We start from the raw sequence: 25146 nt of genomic DNA on the forward strand, positions 1-25146 counted from the left end.
AAGCCAGATGTGGCCTGCCCCCGCCCCACCCTTCCCAAGACACCTTGTACACTGTAGAGCTACCAAAACATTTATGAAGCACACCAGCATGAGGCTCCGTGGGTCGGCTCTCTGGGAAGCTCCTGTTCTCTCTCTCTCTGAGAGCTTTTGTGAAAAGCTCCTCCACAGGGGAATGGCTAATTAGTTGTTCTCTTTGACGAGATAACACTTCTCTTTTCCTGAGACTGGGTTGGCTTCCCCTGAGGTCCAACCAGTTCTTTCCAGCAAGTTTCTGCCTCCCCCACCCCCGCCACCGCCCCCCCTCCTGCCTGGGACAGAAGGAGAACTGAGCTTGATAAGAGGGCCACAGATCCCTGCCGAGACGTCACTGCCCTCCTGGGTCTGTCTCAAGGCAGCCGGGAGTCTTTGGCGCTTCACAATGAGGGCATTTAGTAGACCCCTCATCCCCTGGGACGTTGGAGAAAACTGAGGAAAAGGAGAAAGAAGACAGACAGAAATCAGACCCAGAAACCTCCCCATGGAGGGAGACAGGCTGGCAGCCTGGAGCCAGCCAGCTCTAGTTTCAGAGAATTTCAGCAAATGCCCTCCATGACTCGGTTTCCCCATGGGCAACCGATAGGGACATGGCCAAGGAATGACAAAGTTGGAGCCCTGTCCAGCTCCAGGCAAGGCTCCAACCTGAGCAGGGCAGGGTGGAGAGGCAGGCGAACAAGGGACCAGTGTGTACCTGGCTCGCTCAGAGACGTGAATACAAGAGTGCCAAGCTCTGCAGCCTCCAGCCGGGCTCCTGGGGTGATCAGAAAGCCACCGAGTGGCCAGAGGCTGAAGCCTGACAGCCACCGACGACGCTGCAGAGTGACCCGGGGTGGAGCGTGTGCAGAACGGGCCAACGAGTAAGAAGGATGTGCCCTGTGGCTGATGGAGTTGGCCTCAGGGCAAAGAGGACACCCAAGACTTATCCAGGTATCCATGGAAACCCAAAGGTGGAGACTTGAGCTTCCTTTCCCTGGCTGTGACAGTGAGTGGCCCTGGAGACAGCTGGGGTGTAAGACACGGGTGGCTGGAAGTATAACATCTAGCGGTGTAAGGTGAGGAGTGCCACATCTGTGTGAGGTGGGTTCCTGACAGACCTCAGCTGTGTCACAGCCTGTGACACACTCGAGAATTTGCTAGCTGAGCACCTCTGACAGGCGACTTAATTCCTGTGCCTCAGTTTCCCCATATTGTAAAGGGAATCCCAGAGGATTGTTCTGAAAAATCTTGAGAAATGAACACAGGACAGGCCTAGAGGAGAGCTGACTCTGCTATGGTGTAAGAGAAGCAGGGGCTTTCTGACTTTGTCTTAAGCAGCTCTGTCTTGGTGTACGTCAGCGAGCAACTCAAGTTGAGGATGCGGGCTGTGATGACCACAGCCCGAGTCCCCGGGCTCCTCTCTCGGAACATCCCAGGTAGAACTGAGGTAGCAACACCTCTGCCCTTTTTGTTCTTGACCTCACGCAAGAGACTGTGAGTTTTGGGGTGTGTTTGGAGGATCTGTTTTCGGGGGGGCTAGCACAGCAGCTGAAGGCTTGCACGGAGGGTAGAGGTTGCAAGGACTGGCCCAGCATCCCAGAGTCAGACACAGGGAGGGGGGAGGGGCTGCTGCTTTTTCCATTCTAAGCTTGCCAAGTCAAAGGGCAAACATGTGGGGGGAAAGGACCCTGTGCCTTGGTAGAAGGGCTTGGCTGAGCTCAGTGGCCCTGCAGAGAGTGGAGCTGGGGGGGGGGGGGGGAAGGGAGGCAAGTCCCGAGCTTCTTCAAGCTACCCTGGGGAAGCACCAGAGATGTGGGGAGCACTAGAGATGTGGGGAGCACCGGAGATGTGGAGAGTACCAGAACTGTGGAGAGTAGGGAACACACTGTTGTGGTCCCCACAGACCACCCCAGGCAGACAGCGGGACAGAGGACAAGAGAGAGTCCGTGAGACTGGCCCAAGTTACAGGCCTGAGAAAGGATGTGAGGGCTCCTGTCTGTACCCTGCATGCGGCAGCGGCTGTCCTCATCCAGGTACAGCCAGGACATGGACGGCAGGTGGGCCAGAGGCCTAGAAGTACTAAGTGTTCCCCGAGAGTGCTGGCGGTGTGTCCCTCTCAGCAGCCATCTCCCACTCTGCCTTAGAACAGCCACAGGGACAAACGTGCCCTAAGGACAAAATGGAACCTGTTCGGCTAATGTCAAGTTCTGGGTCACGCCAACACGCTGGAGACACTCAAAGCATTGGGTGTTCTCCAGCCTCACGAAGCTGTCCACATTCCTGGGCCTGCTGCCCCTTCCTTGTCCAGAGCTGGCACCCGCCACACCCAGGTCTCAGCTCATCCTCCTCCTCGATGCTGGTGTCCTTGCCTGCCTCTCTCTCTTGTGGTGCCATCCTGTCCCCCACGTGACCCAGACCAGCTTCTCATCTGAAGGCCTACCAATCACATCACAGTCCTGGGAACTAGGATGTGGGCACGTTTTGGGGGGGACAAGAAGAAGCACGGGGATGCTCTCCTGAGGGAGGCAACTTCCAGTGTGCAGCACCAGTGTGCTCCCCCTGCTGCAGAGGGAGGGAGGCCCTGCAGGGGTCCTGTTTGATATCCCACCCTCTGCCTCATCTGCTCAGTAGGCCTCAGCCAAGACTCATTGCTTTCTAGGCCTCAGTTTCCCTGTTTGCATAAAGACAGTTCTAGCATTCACTCTAGTGCACATGTGACTTGTGACTTCACTGGTAGCTTGTTAGGACCGGGCTCAGGGGATAGTGACAGCCTTGGAAGATAGCCAATGTGCAGGGCTGGCCTCACCCCCTAACCAGAGCTACCCCGTGGATCTCGTCGCTCCTCACACACACAGATCGTGGCTTTCAGGGAGGAGCTGGGTTTTATTCAGGGTTTTAATCAGCCTTGTAGCCACGTGCCAATCTTACAACAAGGACTTAGTTATGATCTGGTTGTTGAGTGAGTGACTGACCGGGCAAAGAACAGGTGGTTTAATCCCACCCCACCCCCCCGATAATCCAGGAGGTTGATGCTCGGGGAAACGCCAACCCCCATCACCCTGGAGCTCTCAGCGAACTTGTGAGCCAGATAGAGCTGGATTCGAATCTCAGCCCTACCATTTATGAGCTGTGTGGCCTTGAGCAGGTTGCTTCACCTCTTTGAGCTTTAGGTGTCTTATGTGTTCACTGCAAATGACAAAAATACTAACTTGAGAAGTGTTTGGTTAGGCTTAAATGAGATGAGACATGCGAATTGTTTGTTTAGGTTTAAATGAGATGATACATACAAAGTGTTTAGGTTTAAATGAGATGATACATACAAAATGTTTGGTCAGGCTTAAGTGAGGTTATTCATGCAAAGACCAGTACCTGACAGAGCTACACAAGTATTCGTTAGACACGCTTTTATTGTTATTATTGGCCCTTCAACCCCATTGGCCGAGGAGGCAATTCTGGAGGTGTGTGGGGAACTGTCAGGGACGCCTGTATGAAGCAGTTCCCATACACACACACGGGCCCCATTCTGTCCCAGCTGAATTTCCTTTCTGTAGCAGCTCAACTGCTCAGACGCCGCGCGTTGAAAGTGTTTTCCCGAAGGCTCGCCAAAACTAAAAATTTCGTGTGAGCAGAAAATAGTCTTTTTTTTTTTTAAACTTGGTTTTGCATCGTGTGGTAGTCAGATGGGAAGAAGAGAGCCAGACGTTGGTTTGCCAAGGAGAGGAGTGGGATGGGCTGGGAAGCCTGGGGGAGGGGCACCTCCCCTCCCACATGCCTCTTGACCATGGGGTCACCTGGAAGCAACTCACCGAGTGGTTCTCCTGCGGGTGACAGAAAACCCCAGCTTAGCCTATGGCGGTAGTGAGGCCAAGAACACCCACAATGTTTCTAAAGAGGCTTGGGGGACAGTTCCATCTCTTATCTGCTCACTTCCCTGTGAGCTGGACCCCTCACTTTCAGGAATGGCATGTGGTGGCTGGGTTTCAGAGGAGCCTTTTGAAGAACCGGTTGGAACCTGGCCCGGTCTCTGTAGGAAGCAGGACTTCACAGAGGCAGATGGGCGTGGGTGTATAAGGTGTGTGGAATCCATCCCAGCCCCCAAATGCAGCTGTCCTTCAGGCCCCAGGTTTTCTGCACACACACACACACATACACACACACACACACACCCCTCAACCCGACATGGAGTTCTCGCACAAGATGCTTAATTCTCCCTCCTGTGGGTGCAGCAAGGTGTCCGTCCCTAGGGACACACCTGTCCACAGGGCCCTCAGCACCCACAACTCCATCTCTGTAAGACAGGGGACCTTCTTCATAGCTGGTGTTGGGGGCACTAAGCGTCTGATATCCCTTCAGGCGCTGTGGGAGTTTGAACAATCATATCTTCCCCTTGCCCCTCCCACACGAGACCCTCCTCCTGGAGAGTGAGTTAACGAGTGGAGAAGAGGCTGGTGTCCTGTTTTTGGTTTTTTTTGTTTGTTTGTTTGGTTTTTGTTTTTTGTTTTTAGTTTTAGTTTTTTTTTTTTTTTTTTTTTTTTTTTGTCAACTTGACACAAGCTAGGGTCATCCGGGGAGAGAAGCCTCGATAGAGAAAATATCAGGTTGACCTGTGCAGAAGTCTGTAGGGCGTTTTCTTGGTTGATGATGGATGGTTGGTGTGGGTGGGCGTGGTGCCCCGCCCACCCCGCCCACTGTGGGTGGAGCATCCCTGGGCTGGTAGCCCTGGGTTCTATAAGAAAGCAGGCTGAGCCGGGCGTGGTGGCGCACGCCTTTAATCCCAGCACTTGGGAGGCAGAGGCAGGCGGATTTCTGAGTTCGAGGCCAGCCTGGGCTACAGAGTGAGTTCCAGGACAGCCACGACTACACAGAGAAACCCTGTCTCGAAAAACCAAAAAAAAAAAAAAAAAAAAAAAAAGAAAGCAGGCTGAGCAAGCCACAGGGAGCAAGCCAGTAAGCAGCATCACTCCATGGCCTCTGCATCAGCTCCTGCCTCCAGGTTCCTGCCCTGACCTGTTTGCTTTTGGTCGTGGTGTTTATCATAGCAATGGACAGAGTGTGGACTCGCTGTAGCGGCTCCTTCTGGCTTACTCGGGATGTTTATAATTTTCTGCGCAGGACTAGACTTGACTTTGGGGAAAGCTTTCTGTCTAGAAAAAAAAAAGTGAGCAGAAAGTAGAGCGTTCCTGCTGGGCTTCTCGGGTCCTCCGGAATCCTATCGGAGCAGCTTAGGGGCGATGTATGTGTTACTGAGGCCTGTGACTGGCTGAGGGCTCCCTCTCGTACAGTCTTCAATGGTGACAACTGCCAGGCACAATAAAGAACTCACTCTGTTCCTTAGACTCTGTCCCCATTGTTCATCCCCTTGCTGTGTGAGCCCCTTGCAACCACAGAGATTTCTCCCATCTACATAGTGTACCTTTGATTTCTTTAAAAATATTTTTTATTATATATAAGTACACTGTAGCTGTCTTCAGACACTTTTTCTTCTCTCTCTGGCCCCTATGGTTTCGACCCAAAGATAGATAGATAGGTTTATTTATTATCTATTTATTATATGTAAGTACACTGTAGCTGTCTTCAGACGCACCAGAAGAGGGTGTCAGATCTCATTACAGGTGGTTGTGAGCCACCATGTGGTTGCTGGGGTTGGAACTCAGGACCTCTGGAAGAGCAGTCAGCCCTCTTACCCGCTGAGCCATCTCTCCAGCCCCTGAAGGTCATTCTTGTTTCTGCCTAAATGTCATAGTCTGGCCACCTGCTTGAAATTATAGAGTGACAGATAGCGGGGGGGGGGGGGGGGGGTGTCTATCATAGAAGCAAATCCTCTGGAATTCAGGGGCAGCTCATTTGAGGTCACTCAACCACCCAGCCACAGTGCTATCCTGGGCTCCCCTGGGCTCCCCTGGGCTCTCTGACCAGCTGTGCTCCAGCTTCCAAGGCTGCCCGCCCACAAACCCCTCCCGAGGCTGCTGTGCTCTGGGTCAATAATTTATGCTAACACTGCGCCTCACCCCACTGACCCCCTTCTTGGAGTAAGGCAGAGAACTGGACACCCAGAGATTAAATTACACACCTTAGGGCACTAGTGCCCTAGGGGAGGGAGCAGGGAGCTCCAGGCCAGAGCACAAAGGCAGTAGCCCTTCAAGGAGCTGCTGGATCATTGGACTCGGGCTCTTCCTCTGCCCTGACTGACACTGTTGTTTAACCCATATAGTTACTGAATATCTGTGAGCTTAGATCTGGAGGTGGCACCCATCCTGCCTGTGGGGACACCAGGCTGTGACTGACTTTCCTTCCTTGCATTTTTGTGTCTTAGATGCCTGATCCCTCACCTGCAAGCTGCCCTGACCCTCTGCCAGTCCCTGCTGTTGTGTTCTGTGCAGTGCCGCCAACCTTCCTCCTGAGCCTCCTGGGCATGAGATCACACCTCGACAGGCTGTGTGGGGGACAGGCAAAGCCCTCCAGGCTAAACGTTGTCTGTAACTTTACACCATTCAGGGTGGTTTTTCCCAGTGGGTTCTCTTCTCTAGACTTCCCCCTTCAGCCCTTCTGTATCTCTGGCTCTGTGATGATCCTGGCCGGGTCCTATTAACTCTTTCGGTCCTCACACCCTGTTGGGAAAGAACCCCTGCTTGTCTTGGAAAAGTCAGATATAGATGGGCGTGGCTAAGCACAAGCTCCCCACACGAAGCTGCCTCTGCCCAGTGCAGCCCCAATGGAACAGGTTTCTGTTGTACCGTCTCTACTCCCCGCCTCCACCAGTCCACAAGAGAGTAAGCGCTCAGCAAACACTGAGCCACAATGCTCCCACCACTCCGGTCACATGAACGGCAGGACTCCGTCTCCAGGCCCGGAGGGTCCCTGAAGCATCCCTCAATGGGAAAGGCAGCTGTGGGAGGTAGGCCTGTTGACAATGCGGGCTTTTCTCCCTGGTGACATTTTTTCCAGCATAAAACCGCCCCGGGCTAGAGACACAGTCCAAGGACTTGGCACCGCTGGGTCTGTTATTGACAGCACAGGCCTCTGGGGTTCCTCATGCGCTCGGATGAAGACATTTGCCCAGCCGGACTCGGCCGGCTGTGTGAGAGCTGAGGCCTGCTCCTTTCAGCTTCAGATTTAACCTAGTGGCTTGGCTGGTCTGGATGAAGACTTGCTATCCGGGAGCCCTCTGAACTGAACGTGAGCACAAGCTGCTTCCAGGACGCAAAATGACAGTGAGTCCTGATGGTGTGTCTCGGGGAATGGGAACAGTGCTGCTGGAGTGGGCGGGGCTGGACTGGAGTGGGCAGGGCTGGGACTCTGCAGAGCCCAGTGGCTGGACAGACAGAGCTGCTTCTGGATCCCAGCCCTCTGTGGTTATGTGTGATATAAGACAGACATGGTGTGACGTGACTGTTGGGATGTGGCATGATATGATACGAATGATGTGATTTGATTGGTGTCCTGTGAGCAGTGATGTGTGACATGCATGTGACATATGGTTTGATCCACAATGCAAAGCAATTCTAACCCTCCTCAGCTTCTGATGGGATCACATCCCTGTCAACTCCAGCATGAGCCCAAAGCAGGACTATGATGATGCTCTGAATGCCTGATTCTACAGGACACCCCAGCTCAGATGCACACCTCTGTGTAGCCTGTGAGTTTCCCCCCTCAACACCATGGGGCAGGCTGGCCTTACAGCTAGCTACCACCGCCCGCGAGAGAGGCCTGAGCTACATAGCCACAGCCTGGGGGAAAAGTCCCCAGAGAGGACATGTAGTTTCCATGCAGGCCCTCCGCGCTTTGGTAAATAGGAGCATCAGAAGTCAGATCTCCTTAAAGCTACAGCCCTCTGTAGACTACTGGGTGTGACTCTGCCCACCATAGTATAGCGAGTGCCTGCTGGCTTCCCCGGTGGAGACTGACAGACCAGAGAGATGGTGCAGACCTGGAGGTTCCTCAGCTCAGTCTCAGCAGCAGTATGGCCTCATTGGCATTTCTCAGAGGGAGCTTCAGTTTTCTAACTTATAAGGTGGGGATGTAACACGGAGGGCAGTGCCTGCAGCGGGCAGGCAGTTAGATAGCACAGGGGAGGTTGATGATACCCAGTCTTGATGTAACCATGATGCACGGCTGGGTCTATGGCTTTGGATGAAGTCTTCCCCTCCCTGAACCTCAGTTTATCTGTCTGCCAAATAGCATAAATTCCAACCTGCCTCATAGAGCCACCATAAACAAACCACCACGGTGTGTTTAGGGATTGTGACGATTTGGATCGGGCGTGTCCCTGTCCCTTAAGGCTTACGTGCTGAGGCTTGGTCCCCAGTGTGGCAGTGCTCAAAACTGACTGGGTCACGAGGGTTCTGACCTAGCTATCGGGTCATCCACCGATGGACTCATAGCTGAGTGACCGACTGGGAGATGGGGGTCACTGGAGGAGCAGCTTAGCAGGGAGAAGGGAGTTACTGGAGGTGTGCCCTAAAGGGGATATACTGTCCTCAGCTCTTCCCGCCTTCCTTGCCCTCCCTCCGAGAACGAGGGAAGAGCAGAGAAAGGAGCCATAAGAGCCAGGCTTGGGGAAGCTGAGCAGTAAACCACCTCCACCCTCACACTGGCAAGCAGCACTGGTTATCGATGGGTCTCACCCAAAACAGAGGCCTGAGTAAGATGGATGTGTGGTGAAGGAAGGGTCCCGTGGGAGAGGGAGGGGTGAGAGAGGGGAACAGGGCAGGAGAGCCACTCCAGTTTATTATGTAAATTATGAAATTGTCAAGCAATTGTAATAATAATTTAAGATGGGGGGGGTAAATAGACATGAGAGGCCAGCTTGCAGGCACGAGGGGGGTGGGTGTGGCTACCAGTCGTCTGGTAAAGTCAGGGCAAGCCTCATGCCCTCAGACTTCAGAGGTTCTCACCTTCCTAACACAGTTAGTGTTCCCTTTAACACAGTCCCTCATGCTGTGGTCACCCCCAACCAGAAGACTATTTCTGCTGCTACTTCATAACTGTAATGAATCATAACGTAAATATCTGATATTCGACCCCTGCAAAAGAGTCATTTGACCCCTTACAAAGGTGTTGTGACCCACAGGTTGGGAACAACTAGCTCAGAGGAACCCAATCCTACTTGAAAGGTCAATGAGTATAGACTTCTGCTGTAAGTTTATTGTTGGTTGGTGGCGTCTTCTTGTCAGCTGTAGCAAACAGGCATTGAGCCTGAGACAGAGTACGGGAGAAGGGGGAATCTTCCAGATGTACTGGCTCCTTTATCTCTGTGTTGGACCCTCTATGGCTGAGTTGACGAGACCATAGTTTGGGGTTCAGCTGGGCATGGAATGGAGACCCTTCCAAGATCAAGATGAACCCCATAAGCACACTGCCTCATGCTCTCTCCCACAGTTGCTCAGTTCTCTGTCCGTTGGACATTTCTACCAAAAAAAAAATTTTTTTGTTTGTTTGGAAGTTAACTCACTTGAAAACATAAAACCAATGTGCCTTTCCCTAAGGAAGCCTTTTATAGTTAAAGGCAGCCAGATGCAGCTCCAACAGCCTCTTGGGGCTCCGAGCCTGAGGCTAGGGTGTTAGAGACCTGTAGGCAATAGCCAGGGCTCTCCTGACTAATGGAGGAGATTCCAATCGAACACTTTGCTCAGCCTGTGAACTGAGGTTTGCTGCACTGGAATCAGCCCTGACGAGGTGACCTATCCACTTTCTATTGCCCTGTTGAAATCTTCGGTCCTGTGTAGGGTCTGTACTTGCATGTACTTCATTTACCACGTTGACAGGCAGATTTACTTCTCTGAACTTGACCTCCATGTTTATACAACGGGGTCATCCCAGTACCTGCCTCAAAGACGCACAAGAAATGGTTCTGCCTTGACCTGTTTGTGAGGTGCCATCTCATGAATCGGGGGTCCAAGGGTGGATGCAGGAGACGGGCTGAACTCTTTGAGCAGGCAACATAAGCTGCGGCTCTGTCAGTCAAGGCTCAGTCAAGGCTCTGTCAGTCATGGCAAAAGCCATTCCTGGGAGTGTTTACTGCCCTTGGGATATTGCCAAGGTTAAATGCAAGACCAGTCCTGGTGACACTCACTCGCTTGCAGACAGGAGAGTTAAACCTGAGGTGACTCACAAAACACGATGACCAGGTAGGTAGGTAACAGCCAAAATAGTTATGATCCTTCTCTTTTGAGTAAGCCACAAGTGAGCAGACCTAATGCCCCATGGATCTAACTAACGTCACCTCTTAGATTGTGTCTGTGACTGTCCTAAATCTTTGACTCAGAATTCCCAGCATCTATCCTCAAATTCCACATACTGAGTGCTACCCACAGCCCAGACCTAAAGTGTTCAGAAGCCTCAAGGCTGTCTGCAGTACCCCTCACTCAGACAGTATTCCATCGGCTGACAATGGTCCAAGTGGGGCTTTCTGCACTTGATCTTAGCCAAAAGGCCAAGAAGCGATCAAGTGGGGCTTTCTGAAAAGAGACTCACTTATTTTGACTCAAGGACACCACGATCCTCCAGGATCTTGCTTCAGTTGTGGCTTGATCCTGGCTCAAACGAAGCCCGTCGGATCTCTGTTTCTCACATCACAACCTACTTCCCTGGCCTCCGGCTGCCTGCAAGGAGCCCATGCTTACCCCTCCCAGGTACCCAAATCCATAGGATGTTGGAAACCCCAGTCTCCCCGCTCAAGTCTATGATCACTGTGGTGGGCAGGGGAGATGAGCTGTGACTGGTTCTGGCCAGGGAGGACCATTTATCTCAAGCTGAGTGTGAAATCGACTCTGCTTAAGCGCGACCGACTGGAGATGCTGGGAAGTGAAGTGAGGCAAAATGTGTGTGTGTGTGTGTGTGTGTGTGTGTCTAGGGGGTTCAATATGAGGTTCCCAAGGTTCCTAAATCTTTTTCAGACAAAGAAATGACTCACTGCAGAAACCCAGCAACACACATACACATACTTGCATATACACATACACAAACATGCACACTCACATACACTTGCATATATATACACCCACAGATGCACTCTATACACAATCACAGATATACATATAACACACACACATGCACATACATTCATACACATGCATGCACACATACCCAGCACATACATGCACATACACACTCACAGATGCTCTCTCTCTCTCTCTCATACACATACACACACACACACACACACACACACACACACATACACACACACACACCTCATCTCCAGTGCCATGTTGCCTGGAAATAACAAGGTAGAAGTCAGCTTGATGAATGGGACAGTGTTCCTCTGCACTGATTTCCTGGTTTCTCCTGGAAGCTGTAGCTATTTTGGGGTTCTGGCGGAGCCCTGGTTAAACTTAGCTGGTTACAGTACCCAGGCACCTGAGGTAAAGGGGATGAGGGAGGAGCAGAGAAAAATGGCCCTGGAGGCAGCAGCCCTGACTGATGCTTCACTCCATGCTGTCAAACTGGAGCCTGCAATGACAGCTAAAGTCCCCTCAGAGTCACCACCTCTGCATCTGCTCCTACTCAGTCTTGTCCCGCCCCACCTCTGCCAGTTGTCTTTGTGCATTTCTTAGGTCTCAGCCTGACGTCCCATCCCCACACTGGCTGGGAATACCCTCTACGTGATTCCACATCCCCAGACACTGGAGCCCTCTAGATTCTGCTTGTGATTCTCGAGCAACTCTGGGCAGTTACCCCTCACTGCGCCTCTCTTTCCTTGTCCATCCATTGGGATAACTAGAACTCTCTTTGGGAGGTTTGTGTCAGACGATCATGTAATTGACTGACACGGGGTAAGGCTCAGCAAAGGCTAGCTTAAATGAAATCCAAGCTGGGTGAGCAGGGAAGCCGGGCTTCTGCTCCTTCACTATGTGGGGAAACTGGGCCGCCAACACAGTGGTGAGTGCCAGTAATTCCCTGAGCTTGGGAGGATGAGGAAGAGGATTGCTGGATTACGGAGCAAAACCCATTATCAAAAGAAATAACAACAACAAAGACTGGAGCTAGAGCTTCACCTCTGACTCCTTCAGCTCAGTGCCCAGCCTATGCCTGCCCTGCAGCTCAATACAACTAAGGCTGCAACTCCAGTGTCCCCCGTGCTGCTGAGCACCAACCCATACAATTTAGCTACCCAGGGGTCTCACCAGAAAAGTCAAGTTTGTTAGACCAGTGTGAACTGGGTGGAAGCAGCTTTCTGAGCTCTGGATTCCAGCCGATTCCAAGGCATCCCATTCTGTCCTCCCGGCCCCAAGCCTTAGGGTGCAGGCTGCTCCCTCACATACAAACAGCTATGCAGGAATCCCCACTGCCAGCATCCTGTTGTTAGCTGAAGGAGCGTTATTGTGTCCTAGGGGACAGGACAAGGTGTGGGAGTGATGAAGGCATGGAGAGATGGCCTCCCCAGAAGACTGGACGGGGAGCTGGATGGCACACCCACAGCTCTGCCCAGAACTTGCTTCAGAGATGATCTCAATGGCTATCAGAATTTCTAGAGCACCACAAACAAGATGCCTTCTTTGGGGGCACATTCCAGACCCAAGAGAGGTTATTTTAGTTGAAAAGTTATCTAAAGGGAAGCCAAGAAGCTAAGGACACTGCCTCCCTATGCTGGGAAGGGAAAGTGAAACTTCACAGCACTGGGGTGGCAGCATGTTTCCCTTCCCCGGGGCATTCTCTGTGCTGTGTGCTGACTGTGTTCTCCATCCAAAGAAAACACCCTGGATGGAGGTGTGTGTGTGTGTCTGCCTGACTTCCACACAGAACAGTCTTTGTGCCTGGCCTTCATTCCATGATGCCTATTAGTGAGGGAGTTGAACACAATCTATCGCTAGTGCTCCGTGTTCACCACATACCGAGAGGCAGAGGAAGATGGTGATGGTAAGGACAGTAGACAGGGTGATGGGTGATGTAAATGTCGGTGTCAGCTAGCAATGGTTACAACCACCACGATGTTGACAATGATAATCATAGTGACAGTTGACAATGACTAGGATGGCATAGACAATGATTATGATGGTGTGGGTAGTGACTAAGATGATGTGTAGATAATGATGATGTTGACAACAACTATGATTAGATAATGATGGTGTTGACCATGACTATGATGATGTAGATGATGATGAAGTGGACCATTGATGATGGTGTCAACAGTGACTATGATGATGTAGGTAATAATGAGGTTGACAGTTTCAATGGCAGTGACAGTTGACAATGACTATGATAATGTTGACAATGACTGTGACGGTGTAGATAGTGATGAAGTTGAGAGTGACGATGACAATGACTATGATTGGGTAAACAATGATTGTGATGATGTTGACATTGATGATAGATAACGATGAAGTTGTCATTGATGATGTTGACAGTGAGAGTTGACAATGACTATGATGATGGAGACAATGATGTTACAGTGATGAAGACAGTGATAGTTGACGACTATGATAATGTAGATAATGATGAAGTCAACATTGCTGATGATGTCGTTGGCAATGATGATGTAGATGATGATGGTGACAGTTGACAATGACTATGATAATATAGATGACAATGTTGATATTGATGACATTGAAGTGACTATGATGACATTGAGACTGATGATGTTGAGAGTGACTTTGATGATGTATATGATGATGTTTACAGTGAGGAAGACAGTGACAGTTGACAGTGACTATAATGTAGATAATGATGATGTTAACATTGATGATATTGGGAGTGACTTTGATGATATAGATGATGTTCACAGTGATGATGACAGTGACAGTTGACAGTGACTATGATGATGTAGATAATGATGATGTTGACAGTTACGATGACAGTGACAGTTGACAATGACTATGATGGCACAAATGACGATGGTGACAGTGACTATGATGATGATGATGTTGATGGAGGTGATAATGTTGTCAGTGATGACAGTGGCCGTGATGATGATGTTGACAGAGACCATGGTAATGATGTCAACAATGATGGTGTTGAAATCGATGATGTTGACATTGACTAAGATGGTATATACAATGGTGATGTTGACAATTAATGACAGTGACAGTTGTCAATGACTATGATAGCACAGACAGATGATGATGGTGTTGATGGAGGTGATGATGTTGACATTAAGATGATGTCAATAATGATGAAGTCAACGATGATGATGTTGACAGTGACTAAGATGATGTAGAAGATGGGGTTCACAATGACGATGACAGTGACAGTTGACAGTAACTACGATGGCACAGACAAATGAGGGTGTTGACAGAGGCAATGATGTTGATACTGACAGTGACGATGTTGACAGAGACCATGATGATGATGATGTCAACAATGGTGGTGACAATGGTGGTTATGATGGTGATGCTGATGATATTGATGGTAAAGATGACAAGGTGATACCAATAACGGAGAAACGATGGTGATAGTGACACTGATGGCGATGATGATGTGGACAATGGTAATGGCGACAGCGGTGACAGTGGTAACAACAATGATGTCAACAGTGATGGTGATGATGAGAACGGTGTCAGTGGTGGTAGTAATGATGACGTCACGATGTCAACCATGATGACGCTGGTGGCAGTAATGGTGATACTGACTGTGACAAGGAGAAACATCTACTGCCATACATTGCTCTGAGTGTTTTGATTTTCAGCGACCACTTTGTCTCCACAAGAACTTGTGAATCAGGTCCGTGGTCGCTGAATTCATCCCTTGCTGCTTGAAAAGTCCTGAAGGAGTCTGTTTTGGCTCAGTGTTGGTGAGATGGAGTTAAAATATCAGCTGTGGGCTGCATGCTTAGGCAGCGTCTAACTGTGCAGGTGTTCAGGAGACATGCTGGCTCTTACAGACCTTGCTTTGATATTCCTGTCCACCCCATGAAAAGGGAGTCTTTGTGATTTCACAGATAGGAGGCCAATTCTGAGCTAGGCATGGCTGAGCTGGGTCTCACACTGCAGCATCTCTTTGGGGCTGTTTCTGACCCACAGGGCTCTCTGAACTCAGGCTGGGCTCACAGGAGGCTCCAAACAAGCTGGGCCTGGTGAGCCCAGCCAAGCCCTCATCCAGGACACTAGAACCAGCACAGGGAGGGAAGGTTGTGAGGATTTGTGTTTGTGTTATCCAGGGCTGGTGCGAGTCTGCCCAACAGACACAGTGTGGATGCCAGTAAGCAGTATCCATGGTGCTTCTAGAATTTGGACAATGAAGAACCTAGATATCTACCAGGTCTGCCTCTCCGCAAACAGCCCCATCTCTCAGGGAGTAGAGAGATGAACGCTGGTGCTTAGCTGCATTTCTTCTTTTTATGTGATCCAGACCCCACAAGATGGCCCCATTATACAATAGGTCTTCCCACCTCATTGAACACAATCTAGAGACTCCTCAAAACTGTGCCCAGTTGGTTCCATCCATGGGATTCAGATCCTGTCTGTTAACGATCAAGATTAACCACCCTGACTTCTCCAATGTGAAGACAGGCACTCAGAGCTGATCAGCTGATCATTGTCCTAGGTTGGAGGGGAACTGAAGCTGAGCTGAGCTGAGCTAAGCTCACAGCAGCCTCCTGGTGAGAGTCAGTAAATTATAATGGGAGAACATCATGGAGAAGACACTTGATTGTATCTGTTGAGACTCTTAGTCCTCTTGTCTCGGGGTGGCAGAGGCTCCTCAGAGGCAGAGGACAAATGGCTTGCGGGACGCCCTGGAAACAAGGTATAGGGCATCTAGCAAAAAAGCTTCTGGCTCCCAATGTCTTGCCAGGGCTGAAAAATGCCTGTGTGTGAGCACACACCACTTAAACACCACCAGCTTTTGTGCCCTCTACATAGAAGCCCAGGGTCCCTGACCTGCAGGTTAAGAGCTTACCTGGGCTGCCAGACTCCAGCAGCCTTCTCCCCTCAGCGGCTTCCAACTGGATTAATCAAGCCGCCCCAGCTTTCATAGGATCCTGGCTGCCCAGGCAAAGGTAAAAAAAACAAACCCCTGTGCAAATGTGTTTTCATGTAAACACGGCGGGGGTCGGCAGCTGCCTGCTGAGAGAAACAGCTCAGCGGCTGGTGCAGCTCGGGGCAAAATAATAATCCTGAACACTGCAGCTCCTGGAAAAGAGAGGGCAGGAGGAGGGAGGGGGGGCACATGGGAATCTAGGTGCTCCCTGGAGCACCCTGATCATCCAGGTGAGCATCTCAAGGGCCCAGATAAGTGAGCAGGCAGGTGTTAACCCTGCCGCCTGAGGGAGGCAGCTGGCCAAGTGGCAGGGCTGACTGGCTTGTTGCTGCCTTAGGGCTTTTATTACATGCAATTTGCCTACAGGAACACCAGGTTTAGTTTGCAGTTCTTCGAATTTTGAGTTCAGTCCCCACCCCACACCCCACCCCCAACATTCTACACACTGGGCTCTGGCAATCACTGCTCTTTGCCTTTTCCCAGAAATGGGATCCTACAGCCCTCAGATTCCGCATCTTTCACTCTGGGCCATGTTCACCTGTTAGACTCATCAGGGCTGGGTGGTCTGAGCAGCCACAGTTTCTTCAAGGCTGAGTGAGACTCCCCTGAGACAAGAACTCACCACCTTGGGCTCCCTTGCCTGGGATGGGAGGGTGGCAGAAGCAAGCAGAATTGCTCTCTACATCTGAATTTCCGTGAATCCGCATGTGAGCATGGCTATCATTTCTCTCAAGTTAGCAACCGAGACAGTAAGCAGACATGTGTAACATTGTAAGGAACAACCCTTGTAACATTGTAAGGAAAGATCTGTTCCCTTCCACCATTGTGACCAGAAGTCCCACCCACTTTACTCCTCCCCTCACGGAGCTTGCTTTTTGTTTCAGCCACCCTAATGTTTTCTTGAAGTGGCTTTAAAGAGCCAGCCACTACATCCTGCCACCCCGGGCTCACTCGACAGACACTGGCTGAGGACAGTAGTCAAGGGCATGTGCTCTTCCTGGAGCCCCAAGGCTCTATCTCACCCGTTTCTCGATGGTCCCAGACCTAAAGGCATGTCTCATCTGCTCCCATAGGGGTGTGTGTAGCTGCCCACAAAGCGTGAGATCACAACAGTTTCCTAGGCTTGCTATAGTTTAACAATCGGGACACTTCATTGTAGGGTTGGCTCAGAAGAATAAATCAAAGCCAGATGTGGTGACTGCCTGGTGATCCCAGCACTTGGAAGGTTGAGGAAGCAGGGGTGAAGGGTTCAAGGCCAGCCTGGGTTATATAGTGAGACCCTCTTTAAAAACAAACAAAACAAAACAAAAAAACATTATGTAAACTCAAAAATGGAGCCAAACACTTAGCTGAGGTGTCTTCCTGTGACTAAGGAGGCTTTAGGGACCCTCTTGCTGTGTTAGACTTTAACTTAGCTTTGGGGACAAGAGCTGGCACCAGGCTTCCTTTAAGAATAGTGTGCTTGGCTGGGCATGGTGGCTCAGGCCTTTAATCCCAGCACTCTGGAGGCAGAGGCAGGTGATTTCTGAGTTCGACGCCAGCCTGGTCTACAGAGTGAGTTCCAGGACAGCCAGGGCTACACAGAGAAACCCTGTCTCGTAAAACAAACAAACAAACAAACAAAACAAAAACAAACAAAAAACAAATATAGTGTGCTCTCAGAGCCCACCAGGATGTCCTGGAGATGAGGCTTCCTGAATAGTCTCCCATAGAGACAAAGGGTAGACTTATCCCTAAATGCCTGTTCCTATGGAAACAAGAGACTGGGTGTCAGGAGAAGGAGCATGTGCACGTGTGCACACACAGAGAGAGAGAGACAGACAGAGACAGAGAGAAAGGAGAGAGAGAGACAGAGAAAGAAAGGAAGGAAGGAAGGAAGGAAGGAAGGAAGGAAGGAAGGAAGGAAGGGAGAAAGAAAGAAAGAAGGAAAGAAAGAAAGAAAGAAAGAAAGAAAGAAAGAAAGAAAGAAAGAAAGAAAGAAAGAAAGAAAGAAAGAAAGAAAAGAAAGGGAGAAAGAAAGGGAGAAAGACCAAGGAGAGAGAGACAGTATCTCACAGCACACAGCCTGAAGTCTTGGCTCAGCACTGATGACCTTAAACTCATCTCTTGACCTTTGGGAGCCTCAGTTTCTCACCCATGTGATGGGGCGGGGGCAGTACCTGCCCTACAGATTCATGTTGAATGCTGGAAGTTGTGTGTTTTGAGGCTCTGGAAGCTGAAGCAAGGTGAGACTAAACTCACACCGCCCGCACGCAAGTCTGAAACTATAAAGCCGCCAGCTTCCCGGTGCCAGGGGCCACACCCTCTTGAGGTCCACAGCAGGCACTCCCTCAGTGCTGAGAGAACAAGCCAGGGTGTGCTGCCCTGACCAAAGTGGGTCTGGGGAGATCAGGAGACATCCCTGAGGGGAGAAGAAACTCTCCCCAGATGTGAAGCAGGTAGGTGTTCATGGGGTGATGAGCCCTCCCTGCTAGAACAGCCTCCAGTTTAGGCTGGTCCCCTGTGGCCAACTTTAGGCTGCAGATGAGGCTGGTACTAAGGGATGTTTGTTGATTGAATGAACTGTAGTTTGACTATTGGAAGACATATATATGTATACATGATGTATGTGTATATGTGTGTGTGTGCGTGTGTGTGTGTGTTTGATCCAAAAGAGAAGAGAGCACTATCTACCTGGCCAAGGCCACACAGCTATCTTGAAGCCAGTACAGAAAAAAAAAGAGGAAGACACCACAGCTTGAGGTGCCCTGCACAGAACCTCCACCTACCCACACCACTACTTGTAGGCAGCTGATATTTCTCAGAAGACCGTGTGAAATGATGGTGCCCATTTCTTCTTGTAACAGAATCACTCTCCTAGCAATTTACAAGAAGCCTCAACAGGACACTGACCCAGGCAAGGCTTTTCTGGGTGCAAGCCATGCTGACTGTGGGTTGTGGGCAAACCTATAGAAGTAGGTGTGAGACCACTTCCTTTGTAGGCAGGAAATTACTCTGAGAGACAGTCAGCAATTGCGACAGGAAGTCAGTTCCACCCACTAGCTTTGGAGCATTGACCTTCCCCTCAATTGGCCCAGCCCTGCGGGGCAGACTCCCTGTCCAGTGCTCCTGGAAGGATCGGGCAGAGTCCCTGACCAGTGCTCTCCTGACAGGAGTGTCGAAGGCCACCAACAAAGACACAGAGGCACTTTCCCTGTCCCCAGGTGACTCCTGCACACCCCAGCTCCCAGCCCCTGGGATGTAATCACACAGACATCTCCCCTTCACCGGGTGGATTTATTCTTGGGGGTGTGTGGGCGATGAGTGTTTGTGTGGGGGAACGTTTGTCTAAATTTAAATTTAAGACGTGTTCAACAGCGGCTTATTAATGCTGGGGCTGGAAATGGATGGCTTTTTTTTCCCTTTTCAAATAAACTGATAAGTAGGAGCCTCCCCCAGTTCTCCCTTTTGACCCAGCCTTCCCTCCCTCTGTGTCCTTGGGCTATAGGGCCATGGGGTGGCCATGGGCTATCAAGATTGGAGAGAGACAAGGCGCCTCTGTCCCGCCTTCCTGCTGTGGCTAGCTGAGCTACTTCCTGCAGTCCAGGCAAGGTGTCCAGCTGCCCCCCCCCACCATAATATGCATAGTCCCTGCTATGTCAACCAGCCCTCTCAACAACCATGGAGTTGGGAGGGGATTGGTACTCTCACCCCGTGTTACACCTAAGAACTTGCTGCCCCAGTGCCTTAAATGACCCCATGTTCCTTGTTCTGTCTTGTGTGAGCACCAAGATCCAAACTCCATTCTGACTGGTAACAAGGCTCACGAAATGGCTGGGGAGATAGATTTGCTGATAAGGGCACTCTATGCCAAACCTGGCAGGTCTCACTCTGATCTCCAGAGAGCACATGACAAAAGGAGAGAACCAACTTGCTCGAGGTGTCCTGTGACCTCCATGTGTGTGCTGTGACACAGAATATCAAATCATTTTCAAGAACCCTCATATACTTCCTTGAGTTTTTCAAAGCACAACTTAGAGAGAGGAAAAGAAAAAAACAGAAAAAAAAAGAACCATGAACTCACTTCTAATCCATTCCCTGGCTGGTGAGGTCTTTTCTGCCCCAGCTATGTCTCAGCCCACAGGGATGGACCTGCCTCCCGTGGCTTCTGTGGTGTTCTGTAATTGCTGAGCAATTTGGAGATGACTGGAAATATATACTTCATGGGTGTGTCTTTCTCCCCAGCCTCCTGGAAGGCACTGAGGCATGACTGTCTCTCTGGGGAGCATTGACCTTGACACAGAAAGAAGCAGGATCTAACTGTCCCAGTCAGAGAACCCACTGCCACTCCGTAGACCCTGGCCACCCTACTACAAGGTCCTGCAAATGGGAAGCCCAGCATTGAACCCCAAAACAGAGCCAGTGATGGAAAGCTAGGTAAAAAGCTGGGTGGATTAAATGGTGAGCCCAAGAGCGGTGTCTTTGCCTAGGCTTGTTCTCCAGGGCTGGAATGAAACTGTGCCTGCAGCCGTAACCCTGTAGCTGGCCATCCTGTGATGCAGAGAACAGCTCAGCTCAGGTCAGCACCAGCCTCTGAGGAGAGGAGCAGGAACTGCCTGAGGGCTTCAGGCTCCAGCTGGCAGTTCACTTTCAATTCCCAAGAGGTGAAGAATCTAGTTTGCAGCTTCTAGCACTAATGGGGTTTCTGGGGCAAATGGCAGTAGCTGCTGTTCCTCATTTTGAGTGGGGTTCAGGACCACCACTCCCCACCCCCAGTCGGCACTGGAAGAGAGTGTGTGGGATAGAATTCTGTATGTCTGCTGGGGTAGGAGAAGGGCCAGTCAGAGCGTGCCATGAGGGGCTTGGGCTTCGCTTCCTATAGTGTTGAGACGATTGACAGAGGAGCTGGAAGACATCCCCTTTCTGCCCGAGGTTGCCCTCGAAGGAGGACATTGGAGGAGACAGTTTTTCCACTAGGCACCACAGAACCCTTTCATCCACTGAAGGCAGCGCTGAAGATGCCAACCAAGGGCCAGGGACTTCTGCCTCTTCTGTGACACGGTCCTCATCCCCAGCATGGGCACAGAGGAAGAAGATTCCCTGAACCTGAGGGATTCCGATCACCTTGCTTTCTCCTCAGCCCGGAGGCCCTGGGTCAACAGAGCGAAGAAGGTTCTAGACAGACACCAACCCGAGTCTGAGAGGTGTCTTGCGACTTATTGGCTTCCTCTTCCAACATTAGATTGACTTTCTCATCTGTCAAAGGAGCATAAGACTGTGGAGTCTCCTGGAGAGGCCATGATGGTGGAGACGAAGGCCCAGACTGCAGCATGTCTGCTGTGGCCTTGAGGGAGCTACTGGAGGTAGGGCATAGAGGTTCCTCCCCCAGGACGTGCAATCTGGTTGGGACACAAAGCTGGACCAGAGATGCTCCTGGGTGGAAAATTCCTCTGGGGAACAAGAGTTTCAAATGGAAGCAGTCACTGTTCCCAAATTAGAGTCCAACTGGGTGTGTCAACAAGTGGCAGTTGTGTGTGATTGTGGCTAGAAGGAGCTGAAGGAGAACAGTGTGGACATGGGGTGGCAGTTTCTGGAGTTAGCTTGATCCAACTTGGCTTGGTGACCCTGGGTCACTCTGTTGGATTCTCTGAGTCCTCCCCATATAAATCATCCTGTCTGACCTGGCTGGTCCCTAAGAGCACCTTGCCCTCTGAGACAGCAATAACTGAACAGCCTCTGGGCCTCAGTTTCCCCTTCTGTTAGAGAACACCGCTTTGCCCAGGTGGTACATCTCAGCCTCCTGTCCAGCTCCATGCTCCCTACTCTAGAGAAGACACAGCTGACAGGAGGGTGGCGTAGGTTCTGAAAGCTGGGAGATGTTCCTTGGTGGCCCTTAAGCCCCTCTTCAGAGTGTTCCTGTCGGCTGTCTTTGCTGTCTTTGCTGTCTTTGCTGACACAAAGGCCACACTAAATGACCTTGGCTTTGTGGCCACAAGCCTGAGCCCCACCAAGAAGGGAAGGTGCATCCTGGCTTTGCGCAGGACCCAGGCCTGCCCCAGAAGCAGCCGTAAGACTTCCCTCCGACACCCTGTGTGGTCTCCTTAGGAAGCATGGGCAGAGTTGGGTTCAGGGACGGCTTGAGGGACGTCTCCGCTACCTGGCTCCTGTCCCAGTATCCAGTGGGTACATACTGCATGATGCATGGTATCCCCCTGCTGGGGATCTTCTCTGGAGTTCTCAGCTCATAGGGCCCACGGGGCTTCCCCCTTGCTACTTGGCACTTTCCAGTTATTTTAATAGAGCAGACTGGAGAAGCATCCTTGAGCGCAGGGATGCTCAGACTCCGCACGATGCTGCTGGCACAGCACAGCAGAGATGGCTCCATCTTTCCCTCCCCGGGGCCCTCCTCTGGACTCCAGGTCCCCTCCTTTCCCTTTCTCTCTGCTCTGCCACCCCCATGGGTCTGGCCCCTGGATAAACATTCTGCCCAGGAATACAACCATCCATTATCCCCCCACCCCCACCCCCCTGACAATTAGCAGCCTATTAAGGATGCCTATGCAAATGAGCACTAATTGACCCGTGACACAGCAGAGCCTGCAGGAGTGTGATGGCTCCAGATGGCTTAATGATAGGGGCCCAGGGCCCTGCTTTACAAGGCTCTCTCCTGGGGAAGGGAGTGCTACTGGGCCCCAGAAGTCAGCCAGCTGCCTGGTGGAAAAGAACACAGATAGGGACTGGGTCTCAGCCTGCTCATCAGAACCACCCGGAGAAGAGACAGCTCCCGCCTTGTCTGTCTGTCCCTCTCTTTAGTAACCATCCATTCCTGAAAAGAAAAGAAAAAAAAAAAATCAAACAAACTGTTGCAAACAGTTTCAATTGCAGCTGGAAAAAAAAATCAAACTGTTGCAAGCACTTTCAATTGCAGCTAAAATAATGGCGTGTGTTATGGGACACAGGGCGATGTCTCAGTCCGCCCTGTGCTTGCCGATGAGGTGCATGCTGAGGTGACCAAAGCAGCCAGCTCATCTATTGCCTGCGACATTCATCATTTCTTTGGGTTAGAACATCCGAAACCCCGCTCTCCTACCTGTTTGAAATGCGCGATGAATTGCTTCCATCCACAGTAGGTGAATGTGCAAACGATCATATTTGTTGAAGCAGCAGATAGATAGACACTGGAGCTGCCAAGAGAGGAAGAAAAATTGACGTGCTACAATCCCCAGGAAGAGGAAAGGGCTTCCTGCAGGAAGCATCCATTGGGGCTCTGGATGTATCTGTGGGCCTGGGAGGATGTCAGGCTTGCCTCAGAGGTTGTGAAGAGAGAGGAAAATGTGGGGCGTGTTAGTAAGTCCTTTAAACATGGCACCTGGAACAAAGTAGGTGTTCAAGAAATGGCGGGTAATTCTCCTGTCTGCTTTGGGGTGGGATTTCTGTCTGTGAGAGGGAGGAAGGGGGAACGAGAGACAAAGTCTTAGGGAGAGCTACTGAGTGGGGTAGGGTTGGCAGCTCCAGGAGGCAGAGAGGTGTTTAGGTTCCTCTGAGGACAAGCCTGGCGAGGTTTCTTTATCCAGACTAACCCAGTGACAAATTATAATATAGCCTGCTGCCCCTTCAAAGCCCCAAATTTAACCCCCAAGGCTATTATTACCTGAGAACACTGGCCCTTGGTACAAAGACTGGATTTTTTTTTTAAAGATTTAATATTATATGTAAGTACACTGTAGCTGTCTTCAGACACTCCAGAAGAGGGTGTTAGATCTCATTATGGTTGGTTGTGAGCCACCATGTGGTTGCTGGGATTCGAACTCAGGACCTTCGGAAGAGCAGTCAGTGCTCTTAACCGCTGAACTATCTCTCCAGCCCCCAAAGACTTGATTTTAAGGTGAGCCCTAGGGTGAGGGGAGCCCCTTTTTTCTTCACCCCCTCCACTGTGAATGGCCTGGGGGTCCTATAGTACACAAGGTGCTGGGGCTAAAGTATGGTGTGAGGGGCTCACATTCCAGGATTATTTCTCTCCTATCCCTGACAGGAGGGTGTGAGTATGAAGTTCCCATCTGCACCATCCCTCCAGGAGGTGGGGTGGCATGGCCCCTGCTCTGTGTTCCTCTTCCCCGAGTCCCCTATCTTCCCTCTGACCCCATGCCTGCTTCTCCCTGTCTCCCAGCAGCTGCTAATGAGTTCAGTGTCCCCAGATGTCCACTTGGCAACCACTTAAGGAAAAAATGTGTGGCGATATAAAGAACATAGAGGGAGAAACCAAAGAGCCAGATCTAGAAACATCATCAACGAGGGAATGGCTGCGGGGGACCAACGGCAAGTCCTCACTGATGTGGAAAATAGCTTCCTGGTTGCTCACATAAGGCAGATGAGCAGGGCGGCCTGGGGCATCTCTATCCTCGACCCTTTCATTCAGTCCTTTTAACAGTGTAAGCAGGGAGTAGAGGAGAGTTGAGGCTAGTGGAAATGGGTGTCTCTCTCCAGTCAGGCTGAACCCAGGTGGGCTACTGGCCGGGGCCATGCTCTGCCCTAAAGTTCTGTGGTCCGCAGAGTGAGGGGATCCCTCAGAGTACCAAGAGTGACTCCTGGCTTCCTCTCTTCATGGCACATAGGTGTAAAGGGTGTGGGTGCCCATGAGGCGCCAGCTTTAAGATGATCTTCCTATGGTGCTGGGGATACAGTTTGGTTGGAGGGGCACTCCTAGCATGCAGGCAGTCCTGTGTTAGCCTCCTGCACTCTTTAAACAGGTGTAATGCATACCTATAAACCAGCATTTGAGAAGAGAAGGCAGGAAAATCGGGAGTTTGAGGTCATCTTTGGCTACACAGTGAGAATGAGGCAGCCTGGGTTACATGAGACACTGCCTCAAAAGGTGGGGAGGGGCTAAAATGTGGTGATTGTGAAACCCACACATACACACTCACACACATGCATACTCACACTCATTCACATGCATGTTCACACATGCACATTCATATTCACATACATACTCACACATGCACACTCCACTCACGCACACTCATACACATGCATGTTCACAGTCATGCACATTCGGATACACACACATACATGCTCGCACATGCATACTCACGCACAGTCATGCACATGCTTACACATTCACAATCACACGAACTCATACGCGTGCATGTTCACACTCACACATTCACACATACACATGCACACTCACACCCATGCATGTTCATACACCCATGCATATTCATACACACACACACATATACA

The 25146-nt window shown here is 50.8% G+C and overlaps 1 protein-coding gene and 1 long non-coding RNA gene across 5 annotated transcripts in view; one reads left to right on the forward strand and one right to left on the reverse strand.

Annotated features, from left to right (window-relative positions):
• Window positions 1-25146, forward strand: part of Wscd2 (WSC domain sialate O sulfotransferase 2) — an 88479-nt gene that overhangs the window by 19737 nt on the left and 43596 nt on the right. Inside the window, exon 1 of one of the 4 annotated variants that reach the window (XM_029478113.2) lies at window positions 6682-7236. The exons of 1 other annotated variant lie outside the window; for it this stretch is intronic. The gene's annotated coding sequence lies outside the window, so the exon portion shown is untranslated. Of the gene's footprint in view, window positions 1-6681; window positions 7237-7420; window positions 7649-25146 lie in introns of those variants that run through there. 2 more of the 4 variants (XM_029478112.2, XM_029478114.2) reach the window with 2 other exon arrangements.
• Window positions 9135-16037, reverse strand: LOC147005336 (uncharacterized). The gene is made up of 2 exons (XR_015046984.1): window positions 12138-16037; window positions 9135-9419 (listed from the first exon to the last, which is right to left on the reverse strand). It is a non-coding gene; the product is annotated as an uncharacterized LOC147005336 (long non-coding RNA).

Source organism: Mus caroli, unplaced genomic scaffold (assembly GCF_978045245.1).
Source record: "Mus caroli unplaced genomic scaffold, Mus_caroli_1 scaffold_4, whole genome shotgun sequence".
Classification (NCBI taxonomy): domain Eukaryota; kingdom Metazoa; phylum Chordata; class Mammalia; order Rodentia; family Muridae; genus Mus; species Mus caroli.